Raw genomic sequence first — 11396 nt, 5'->3', positions numbered from 1 at the left:
TGACCGTTAAAGGGTGCTGTAACCCCCGACAGTACACTCCAGTCCAAACCAAAAAAAAATTATTTTCTGTGTTTGTGAATTGTGTGCGCAGTAGCCGCACGTGCATCAACAAAGTAGTGCCAAGCGTGCGCCTGTGTCATAAGTAAAGGGCCGGCTGGCTTGACCGTTAAAGGGTGCTGTAACCCCCAAAGTACACTCCAGTCCAAACCAAAAAAAAAATTATTTTCTGTGTTTGTGAATTGTGTGCGCAGTAGCCGCACGTGCATCAACAAAGTAGTGCCAAGCGTGCGCCTGTGTCATAAGTAAAGGGCCGGCTGGCTTGACCGTTAAAGGGTGCTGTAACCCCCGAAAGTACACTCCAGTCCAAACCAAAAAAAAATTATTTTCTGTGTTTGTGAATTGTGTGCGCAGTAGCCGCACGTGCATCAACAAAGTAGTGCCAAGCGTGCGCCTGTGTCATAAGTAAAGGGCCGGCTGGCTTGACCGTTAAAGGGTGCTGTAACCCCCGAAAGTACACTCCAGTCCAAACCAAAAAAAAATTATTTTCTGTGTTTGTGAATTGTGTGCGCAGTAGCCGCACGTGCATCAACAAAGTAGTGCCAAGCGTGCGCCTGTGTCATAAGTAAAGGGCCGGCTGGCTTGACCGTTAAGGGTGCTGTAACCCCCGAAAGTACACTCCAGTCCAAACCAAAAAAAAATTATTTTCTGTGTTTGTGAATTGTGTGCGCAGTAGCCGCACGTGCATCAACAAAGTAGTGCCAAGAGTGCGCCTGTGTCATAAGTAAAGGGCCGGCTGGCTTGACCGTTAAAGGGTGCTGTAACCCACAAAGTACACTCCAGTCCAAACCAAAAAAAAAATTATTTTCTGTGTTTAGCCGCACGTATATATCAAATCGATATAACATAAATGGAGGACCAAACTTTCTCCGATAAAAATAAAATAGAGAAAGATCAAGAACCACTTCCTCCTAGTGCTGAAGCTGCTGCCACTAGTCATGACATAGACGATAACATGCCATCAACGTCGTCTGCCAAGGCCGATGCCCAATGTCATAGTAGAGGGCACATACAATCCCAAATGGCAAAGTTCAGGAAAATGACCTTGAAAAAGACATTTAAATCAGCTGAAGAGAAACGTAAACTTGCCAATATGCCATTTACGACACGGAGTGGCAAGGAACGGCTAAGGTCGATCCCTAGTATGTTCATGACTAGTGGTTCAGCTTCACATGACGATGGAAGCCCTCCTCCCACTAAAAAAATCAAAAGAGTTAAGCTGGCAAAAGCACAGCGAAGAACTGTGCTTTCTAAGAAGATATCACAAATCCCCAAGGAGAGTCCAAGTGTGGTGGTGGTTGCGATGCCTGACCTTCCCAGCACTGGACGGGAAGAGGTGGCTCTTTCCACCATTTGCACGCCCCCTGCAAGTGCTGAAAGGAGCACCCACAGTCCACTTGCTGATATGCAAATTGAAGATGTCACTGTTGAAGTACAACAGGATGAGGATACTGGTGTAGCTGGCGCTGAGGAGGAAGTTGGCGAGGAGGATTCTGATGGTGATGTGGTTTGTTTAAATCAGGCTCCGGGGGAGACAGTTGTTGTCCGTAGGATGAAAAAGCCCATCACGGTCATGCCTGGGCAGAAGACCAAACATTCCACCTCTTTGGTCTGGCAATATTTCTATCCAAATCCAGACAACAACTGTCTTGCCATATGTACCATATGTAAAGGTGAAATAAGTAGGGGTAGGGACGTCAACCACCTAGGAACATCCTCCCTTATACGGCACCTGCAGCGCGTTCATAAAAAGTTACTGTCAAGTTCAGAAACTTTGGCTAAGACCGTAAGCAGTCCAGGGACACCTAAATCCCGTTGTCCTGTTGTATCCAAGCGCCTGCAAACCACACCGTCAACTCCCTCCTCGTCAATTTCCTCCTTAGTCAGGATCGGAAGTAGTCCTGCAGGCCATGTCACTGGCATGACTGACTCTCCTATCCGGGATTCCTCTGGAGGATCCTGCATTGCTACGCCTACTGCTGCCGCTGCTGCTGTTGCTGCTGCTGGGAGTCGTTCATCATCCCAGAGAGGAAGTAGGAACACCACTACTTTTACTAAACAATTGACCCTCCAACAGTCCTTAGCGAGGAGGATGAAGTACGACAGCAGTCATCCTGAAGCAAAACGTATAACTGAGGCCTTGACTGCTATGTTGGTGTTAGACGTGCGTCCGGTATCCGCCATTAGTGCAGTGGGATTTAGACAATTGATGGAGGTAGTGTGTCCCCGGTTCCAAATCCCGTCTAGATTCCACTTCACTAGGCAGGCGATACCGAGACTGTACAGAAACGTCAGAAAAAGTGTCCTCAGTGTCCTGAAAAATGCCACGGACATGTGGACAAGTGGAACAGGGCAGACTAAGGACTATATGACTGTGACAGCCCACTGGGTAGATGTATCACCTTACGCAGCAACAGCAGCAGCGTCACCAGTAGCAGCATCTCAGAAACGCCAGCTCGTTACAAGGCAGGCTACGCTGTGTATCACCGGTTTCAGTAAGAGGCACACCGCCGACAACCTCTTAGAGAAACTGAGGGAAATCATCGCCCAGTGGCTTACCCCACTTAGACTCTCCTGTGGATTTGTGATATCTGACAACGCCACCAATATTGTGCGGGCATTACATCTGGGCAAATTCCAGCACGTCCCATGTTTTGCTCACACAATAAACTTGGTGGTGCAGAATTTTCTGAAAAGCGACAGGGGCGTGCAGGAGACGCTTTGGGTGGCCCGAAAAATTTCTGGCCACTTTCGCCATTCAGCGACTGCGTGCCGAAGACTGGAGCGCCAGCAAACACTCTTGAACCTGCCCCGCCATCACCTGAAGCAAGAGGTTGTGATGCGGTGGAACTCAACCCTCTATATGCTTCAGAGGATGGAGGAGCAGCAAAAGGCCATACAAGCCTATACATCCACCTATGACATAGGCAAAGGAGGGGGTATGCACCTGACTCAAGCGCAGTGGAGAATGATTTCCGTGTTGTGCAAGGTTCTCCAGCCCTTCGAACTTGCCACACGTGAAGTCAGTTCAGACACAGCCAGCTTGAGTCAGGTCATTCCCCTCATCAGGCTTTTGCAGAAGCAGCTGGAGAAAGTGAAGGAGGAGCTAAGACGGAGCGATTCCGCTCGGCATGTGGGACTTGTGGATGAAGCCCTTCATTCGCTTTGCCAGGATTCCAGGGTGGTCAATCTGTTGAAATCAGACCACTACATTTTGGCCACCGTGCTTGATCCTAGGTTTAAAGCCTATGTGGTGTCTCTCTTTCCGGCCGACACAAGCCTGCAGAGGTGCAAAGACCTGCTGGTGAACACACTGTCAGCTGAAGCGGAACGTGACACGTCAACGGCTCCTTCTTCATTTTCTCCCGCAACTGGGGCTGCCAGGAAAAAACTTAGGTATCCTAAGCAACCCGCTGGCGGTGATGCAGGGCAGGCAGGACCAAGTTTGGACATCTGGTCCGGACTGAAGGACCTGGCAACAATTTCTGACATGTCTACTGTCACTGCATATGATACTGTCACCATTGACAGAATGGTGGAGGATTACATCGGTGACAGCATCCAAGTAGGCATGTCAGACAGTCCATACCTGTACTGGCAGGAAAAAGAGGCAATTTGGAGGCCCCTGTACAAGCTGGCTCTATTTTACCTGAGTTGCCCCCCCTCCAGTGTGTACTCCGAAAGAGTGTTTAGTGCAGCCGGGAACCTTGTCAGCGAAAGGCGTAGGAGGTTGCTTCCACAGAATGTGGAGAAGATGATGTTCATCAAAATGAATTATCAGCTCTTCCAGGGAGACCAGCCTCCAGAAGGTACAGAGGGACCTGTGGTGGTGGATTCAAGTGGGGACGAGTTAATACTTTGTGAGGATGAGGATGTACACACTGAAGAGGGTGAGGAATCGGTGGATGAGGAGGATGAGGATGACATCTTGCCTCCGTAGAGCCAGTTTGTGCAGGGACACATTAATTGCCAGCTTGTTTTGTGGGGGCCCAAACGAACCAATCATTTCAGCCACAGTTGTGTGGCAGACCCTGGCGCTGAAATGATTGATTTGTTAAAGTGTGCATGTCCTGTTTATACAACATAAGGGTGGGTGGGAGGGCCCAATGACAATTCCATCTTGCACTTCTTTTTTTTCTTTGCATTATGTACAGTTTGGGGCCTAGTTTTTCTAACTGCCATCCTGTCTGCCACTGCAGTGTCACTCCTAGATGGGTCACGTGTTTGTGCCGCCCACTCGTGTCGCTTAGCATAGTCATCCAGCTACCTCGGTGCAACCTTTTGGACATGAAAACACTATTGTGAGGTGTGAGGTGTTCAGAATAGACTGGAAATGAGTGGAAATTAAGGTTATTGAGGTTAATAATAGCATAGGAGCAGAGAAACCAACAAATTCTGTGATTTTAGCTGTTTTTATGCTTTTAAAAAAAAAAATACAGATCCAAAACACAAAACCCAGAACCCAAAACACGGAAGGGTGGTTTTGGCAAAACCAATCCAGATCCAAAACACGAAGAAAGATCCAGATCCAAAACCAAAACACAAAACACGAAAAGTGGCCGGTGCACACCCCTAATATATATATATATATAATGTTTTTGTTTTTTTTCTCTCATCTAGTGACATTGTAAAGACCGTGTATATCCAGTAGGTATCACTAGGTCAAGACTTAACCTAGTGACACCTACTGGATATAGGCACAGTTTTTACATTGTATAAATATATACATATATCACACACACACACATATTATATAATGTTTTGATGTCCGTAATGTTTAAATCTTTAAAAAGTTCAATATAAGGAGGAAATGCTAAAAAAATTATGTAAGGGCATGAATCATTAGCTCACAAATAGTGGTATGGATTGTTTGAGGGAGGGGGCCCCAAACTAGTACCTTGCCTAGGGCCCCATGAGGTCTAAATCCGGCTCTGATAAGCGCTGGGCCATCGTCAAGGCTCCTCTATACCAGTGTCCCTAAAATTAAGGGGTTCACGTCCAAGAAGCAAGGCACCCCAAAAAATTCCAGCCAAGGACCACCCCCTGGGCATCACACGAAAAGGGGGAAAAAGGTGATAGTGAAGTGTTAAGGGATAGGTGTGTAAAGATAAATCAATGTGTTAATGAGATGTAAAAGAATTAAAATTACATAAATAATACACAAACGCATAGAAAAGTGAAAAAATATTCTATGTGAATTAAGTGGTGATGCCATGAGCAAGGTCCAGCCAGAACAAACCCGGGGGGCCCCACTCCCAAACGCTCACCCCATTTTTTATTTATCTGCAGTGTGCTGGGGGGCAATTTTCTTTTTTCTGTGTTCAGTGTAAACCCCGCCCTTTACAAGCACCTGTAGTATATTAAGCTGATAGAGCAACTACCATATTTTTTGCTTGCAGTTTGGAGGCATGAAAGGAGTCAGCATTAGGAGGAGGTGCTGATCCTTATAGTGCCATGTGGAGGTTTTTTGGGGTACCTCCAAGGTAAGTTAGCTATCAGCTCATACATGTACTGTTATCATGCAGTACATCAATTTGTTATTATATGACCCAGAGTGGGTGCTACTATTATGTAGCAATAATTATTTTGGGGTGAGCATTTGGAAGTGGGGCCCCCCGGGTTTGTTCTGACTGGACCTTGCTCATGGCATCACCACTTAATTCACATAGAATATTTTTTCACTTTTCTATGCGTTTGTGTATTATTTATGTCATTTTAATTCTTTTACATCTCATTAACACTTATTGATTTATCTTTACACACCTATCCCTTAACACTTCACTATCACCTTTTTTCCCCTTTTCGTGTGATGCCCTGGGGGTGGTTCTTGGCTGGAATTTTTTGGGGTGCCTTGCTTCTCGGACGTGAACCCCTTAATTTTAGGGACGCTGGTATAGAGGAGCCTTGACGATGGCCCAGCGCTTATTCATATATTTGCAAATGTATGTAAACCAATACCTCTGAATTTCTATTATCATGTAGGATTCAAGTATTTTTGATTTATCTGCAGTGTGCTGGGGGGCAATTTTCTTTTTTCTGTGTTTAGTACATCTCTCCCCAGAGCACTTAACTAACTTCGGCCATCACCAATTTGTTGCTTTAAGCAAGATTTTAGCTAGTGCCCCTTAAACAACGTGAGGGCTGGTAGCCATGCCTGCTGTGTGCCCCCCTGGAGCAATGGTGCCTTACGCATTCCCTATATGTCCTATGCCCTTTAATAGCTCTACTGAAACTGTAGAGCAGGGATGGGCTGACTTTTGGACTCAGTGATTTACTCTAAAAGCCAAAAATCTTTTGAGGTCCACCAAGTAGGGACGTTTGCACATGCCATAGGCATACGTCCTAAAAGGGGGTGTGGCTTTTCAGCCTGATTTTTATTGTCTATTGCTGTCACACATAACAGCTGGCAAGAACAGTCGTGGCCTCAGCACAGCAAGCCAATGAGAATTAGTCTGATTCTTATTAGCTGCTGCTGGGGAGTCACCAAAATCTCCTGGTCGAGTATCCGCATTCGACTAGTGACCTGTCGATCACAATCGATGCTTTGGCCACCCCTGCCATAGGGTAGTGTTTAAATAACCAGCTTTCAGGTAATTTGTGATATGATGGTCAGTCGGCAGTACTGCATCGATCTTTTGGATCAATGCGGGATTGCCTATGTCGAAGATAATTGCTAAATAATATTAATATTTTCTAAGATTGATATTATTTTGACGCATTCGCTGACAAGGGTTAAAAAAATATATGTTTAGGGAAGGGGTGAGGGGCACATAATCAAATATATAAAATAGAAAGGGCTGGGGAGGCACATCATCACATATATATAAGGGGATGGGTGGGCGGCACATAATTATCAAAAATATAACAGGCAAGGGGTTGGGTGCACATAATCATTAAATATTTATAAGAAAAGGGGGTGTGGTATATTTTGTCAACATTGACCAAGTCAACATTCATCATGTCAACACTGATGAAATGTCTATCTAATGTTCCTGGTGGTCTAGCAGTGACTTACCTGGTTCAGTGGAACCGGAGGCTCCTGCCTTTTCTTCCAGGTCTGGCAGTGAGGTCATGATGCAGGCGGTTCCAATGGTGAGTATTTCTAACCCCTAACCTTCCCCCTTTCTTGGCAGTAGGAGGATTGAGATTTGGATCTGGACCCGCTTGGGCTAGCTGAATGTACTTGAGTGAAGCTGGATGGCCTTATGATACTATTCTTCATGTGGACCACTGTGAGCAGTAGAGGGAGATTGGTGCCACAGAGAAGTATCCACAGCCAGAATACTTGAGTGGAAGGCTCTGAGGCTGGATGCAGGAATATACTGGAACAGAATGCTGGGAAGCAAAACAGAACCAGGAGTTAAGATACTAGGTTCTCTAGATGAGAAGTTGTACTGGCAATGTATAGCCATGGCCAAAAGTTTTGAGAATGACACAAGTATTGATTGTCACATAGTTTGCTGCTCAGTGTTTTTAGAACTTTTTGTCAGATGTTACTATGGTTTACTAAAGTAAAATTACAAGCATTTCATAGTTGTCACAGGCTTTCATTGACAATTATATTGTTTATGCAAAGAGTCAATAGATGCCAACAGTAAAGCATCCTGAGACTATTCATGTGTGGGGTTGCTTCTCAGCCAAGGGAGTGGGATCACTCACAATTTTGCCTAAGAACACAGCCATGAATAAAGAATGGTACCAAAACATCCTCTAAAAGCAACTTCTCCCAACCATCAAAGAAGAGTTTGGTGAGGAAAAATGCCTTTTCCAGCAAGATGGAGCACTTTGCCATAAGGCAAAAGTGATATCTAAGTGGCTTGGGGAACAAAACATCGAAATTTTGAGTCCATGGCCAGGAAACTCCCCAGACTTTAATACCATTGAGAACTTGTGGTCAATCCTCAAGAGGTGGGTGGACAAACAAAAACCCACAAATTCTGACAAACTCCAAGCATTGATTAGGCAAGAGTGGGCGGCCAGTCAGTCAGTATGTGGCCCAGAATTTGATTGACAGCATGCCAGGGCGAATTGCAGAGGTCTTGAAAAAGAAGGGTCAACACTGCAAATATTGACTCTTTGCATAAACTTAATGTAATTGTCAATAAAAGCCTTTGACACTTATGAAATGCTTGTAATTTTACTTCAGTATACCATAGTAACATCTGACCAGAAGATCTAAAAACACTGAGCAGCAAACTTTGTGAAAACCAATACTTGTGTCATTCTCAAAACTTTTGATCACGGCTGTACATCCTGTACTTTCTGTTTTAAATTGGACACCTTAAGTGCTGATTGGTTTAGTGAAACATGTGACCTGGAATTGCTGAATGCGAATTGGCAGAGCTGAACATGTGACATAATCCAAAATAGCGGCACCCATAGACTGGAATTATGGAAACCGCTGGGAGAAAGAAGGCAGCCACAATTCAGATAAGGGACTTTTTAACCTCATATTCTTCTCAATGCTGTGTCTGGACCTTGGTAGAACCGTGTATGGGTGAAAAGAAGCGGTTAAGTACTAAGAGTTTGAAAAGAAAATATAGAAGGAATTGGGAATCCTGAAATAGGGAAGTAATTGATGTTTGTAAGAAATGGGTTTGATGACCCAAGAAATACTGAAGGGGGGCAAACTTTATGGAAGTTAGTCAGAGGTGTAGGTTACGTGTTGACAACCAAACCTTTGTCACTAGGCTGCAGATTAGGAACAGCTCTCCGTTTCTTGTCCGCATAAAACTTGTAGCATTAAATGCTTTTTGATTAAGGAGACTTTTACTTGATGACAGTTCTTGGAAAATTCCTGGAGAAGAGATTTGGATGCTGAAACAGAAGCAGATGACATGGCAGAGAATGATGGAACCTGGGGTGTAAACCATAGACTATATGGAATGGAGTAGAAGAAGACTCATGATAATGGTTATTGTGGGTGTATTCTGTCCAGGGAAGAAGGTCAGACCAGTCGCCTTGAGCTGATGAGATGTATATTTGAAGAAAAGTCATGAGATCCTGGTTGACCTGTTCAGTCTGGCCATTAGACTATGGGTGATAAGCAGAGGAAACATATAATTTCACTTGTAATGCTTTACATAGGGACCTCCAAAATTTAGCCACAAACTGGGCCCCTCGATTGTAGACTATTTCAACGGGGCCCCCATGAGGACAGAATATTTCCTGGATGAACAGATGAGCAAGAAATGGAGCAGAATGAAATTCTTGTAATGGTATGAAATGGGACATTTTGGAGAACCAATCTCCCTCTACCCAGATGGTGGTGTATTTATTTGAAGGTAGTAAAACAGTAAGAAAATCCATGGAATTGTGGGACCAGGGAATGCTTGGAATGGACAATTGTAACAACTGTCCTGTTGGAGATTGCCTAGGAGCTTTGAGGTGAGCACACTTGAAACAGGCTCTGGGGCTGAACTACCATCAGTGCAACCGGAGCAGTGCACCGAGAACCCCTAGGGGCTAAGGAGTCTATTTACTAAGCTGTGTTAGGAGATAAAATGAATGGTGATAAGGTACCAGCCAATCAGCTCCTAACTGCCATGTCACAGGCTTTGTTTGAAAAATGGCAGTTAAGAGCTTATTGGCTGGTACCATATAACTCTTCACTTTATCTCCTAGCACAGCTTAGTAAATAGACCCCTAACGGGCTCACAGGTGCCCAGACCAGCAATGAGTTTTCCCCTGGCCCAGTCCGGGAATCCTCAAAATAATTGGGCCCAGGGAAAAACTTATTGCTGGTCTGGGAAGCAGGCAGGGAGTATGGTTACTTGACCCCACTACTGAAGAGGCTGCAGTGCGGCCTGCCCCTTACCTTAAGTTGGCGGGGCTGACCACCAGTCAGCCCAGACACTGCCCGTCTATATATTTCCCCCCCAACTATGCGGGCAGCAAATAAAGAAATAGAGGATGAAAGAAACCTTTATGAGAACAACTACACGATTGAAGTCGTAAGTTTGGGTTTACCCACTTTGGATTTATCTGCATTTATATGTGATACCTGTGAATATAGGATATATCTGTGTGATAAAGTAAAGATACCTTTATGAATTTGGTGTACACCACTTTTGTGTGAGTACAGTACTTAATTTGACTATTCCCTTAAAGGGTGATAGATAGTAACCTCACCCGTTTTTTGAATATATTAGACAATTTTGTTCTCATCTACCCCTCTATATCTACTTTTTATCATTGGATATCAGCTGTGGTTCTGTTTACGAGCTACAGAGAGACAACTCCGGGGATATTGTATGATTGGGGTCTACAGGAGAATACCTTAAAGATACCTTTATAGGTGGAATACATACTCAATAAGTGTGAGTATGGTATGCAACACCTATACTTATCTAGCTGTATATTGAGTAGCTAAGCCGGAGACTTTTCAGTCCCATGCTACACTACTCAGTGTGAGGATACATTAACAGCTTTGAAAAGACATATCCCATATAAACTACTTTTTTTTATTTTCCACTTTATTTTTTCATTTGGAAAATTCTGGATGAGGATCGATTCGGAAGAGAAGAACTACTGCCATTGGTTTACCCCACACTACGAAGGGAATACACCATAAAGATTTAGGAACAATACGGACTTTTGAAGTCGGTTTTCTGGGAGCACATGTGGGGACATTGTTTCTTTTTTCTTATTATCTGACACTGCCCCAGCCCGCCCAGCCTGCCATGCTTTTTTTATTGAAAAAGATAACTGGGCATAAGCAAGCAGTGCGCCCAGCCCAGCTGATGCCCTATACCCAACACAGCTTCCTCCATCACTCGCTGCACCAGCAGTGAGTGTGACAAGCTGTCCTCATCTCCCAACCAACAACTTGAAGAGGAGCTGAAAATGTAGGAAATGCTTTGCTGTAAAGCAGTTCCTCCATCATGGACATCCTAGAGCCTCCACAGGCAACCTGAGTGAATGGAACAGAACAGCCTCTGAAGTTGGGGTGAAACACATCAGAGAATCTTATATACTGTACGCTGTTATCAATCTTTCTTAATCTGCCATTTATACTGTGGAGGACCTTCCCGTTATACACGTTGAGGTCAACACCAGCGGTGGTAAGCCTGCCGACATTTGTCTGTTTGGGAGAGGAGATGCCATGTCTGTGAACTTCAGTTGGGATCTATATACCAGATGGCCACCTGTGTGCACGCGCCACACCTGGGATTATAAAAAGCAGCCGAAGTTTCTGGTATTGAAAACAGCTTTCCCTCATATATAGGTCTGGAATCACGCTTTTTTATATTCTGGGACCTGTGGTTCCTCATTTCATTACATAATACATGGTACATAATACTAGAGACTTTCTAATACCATCACAACTAGAACATTGA

Source organism: Taudactylus pleione, unplaced genomic scaffold (genome assembly GCF_031769625.1).
Source record: "Taudactylus pleione unplaced genomic scaffold, aTauple2 ptg000406l, whole genome shotgun sequence".
Taxonomy (NCBI): domain Eukaryota; kingdom Metazoa; phylum Chordata; class Amphibia; order Anura; family Myobatrachidae; genus Taudactylus; species Taudactylus pleione.
The sequence above is the reverse complement of the archived record's forward strand: the minus strand, read 5'-3'. Positions refer to the sequence as shown.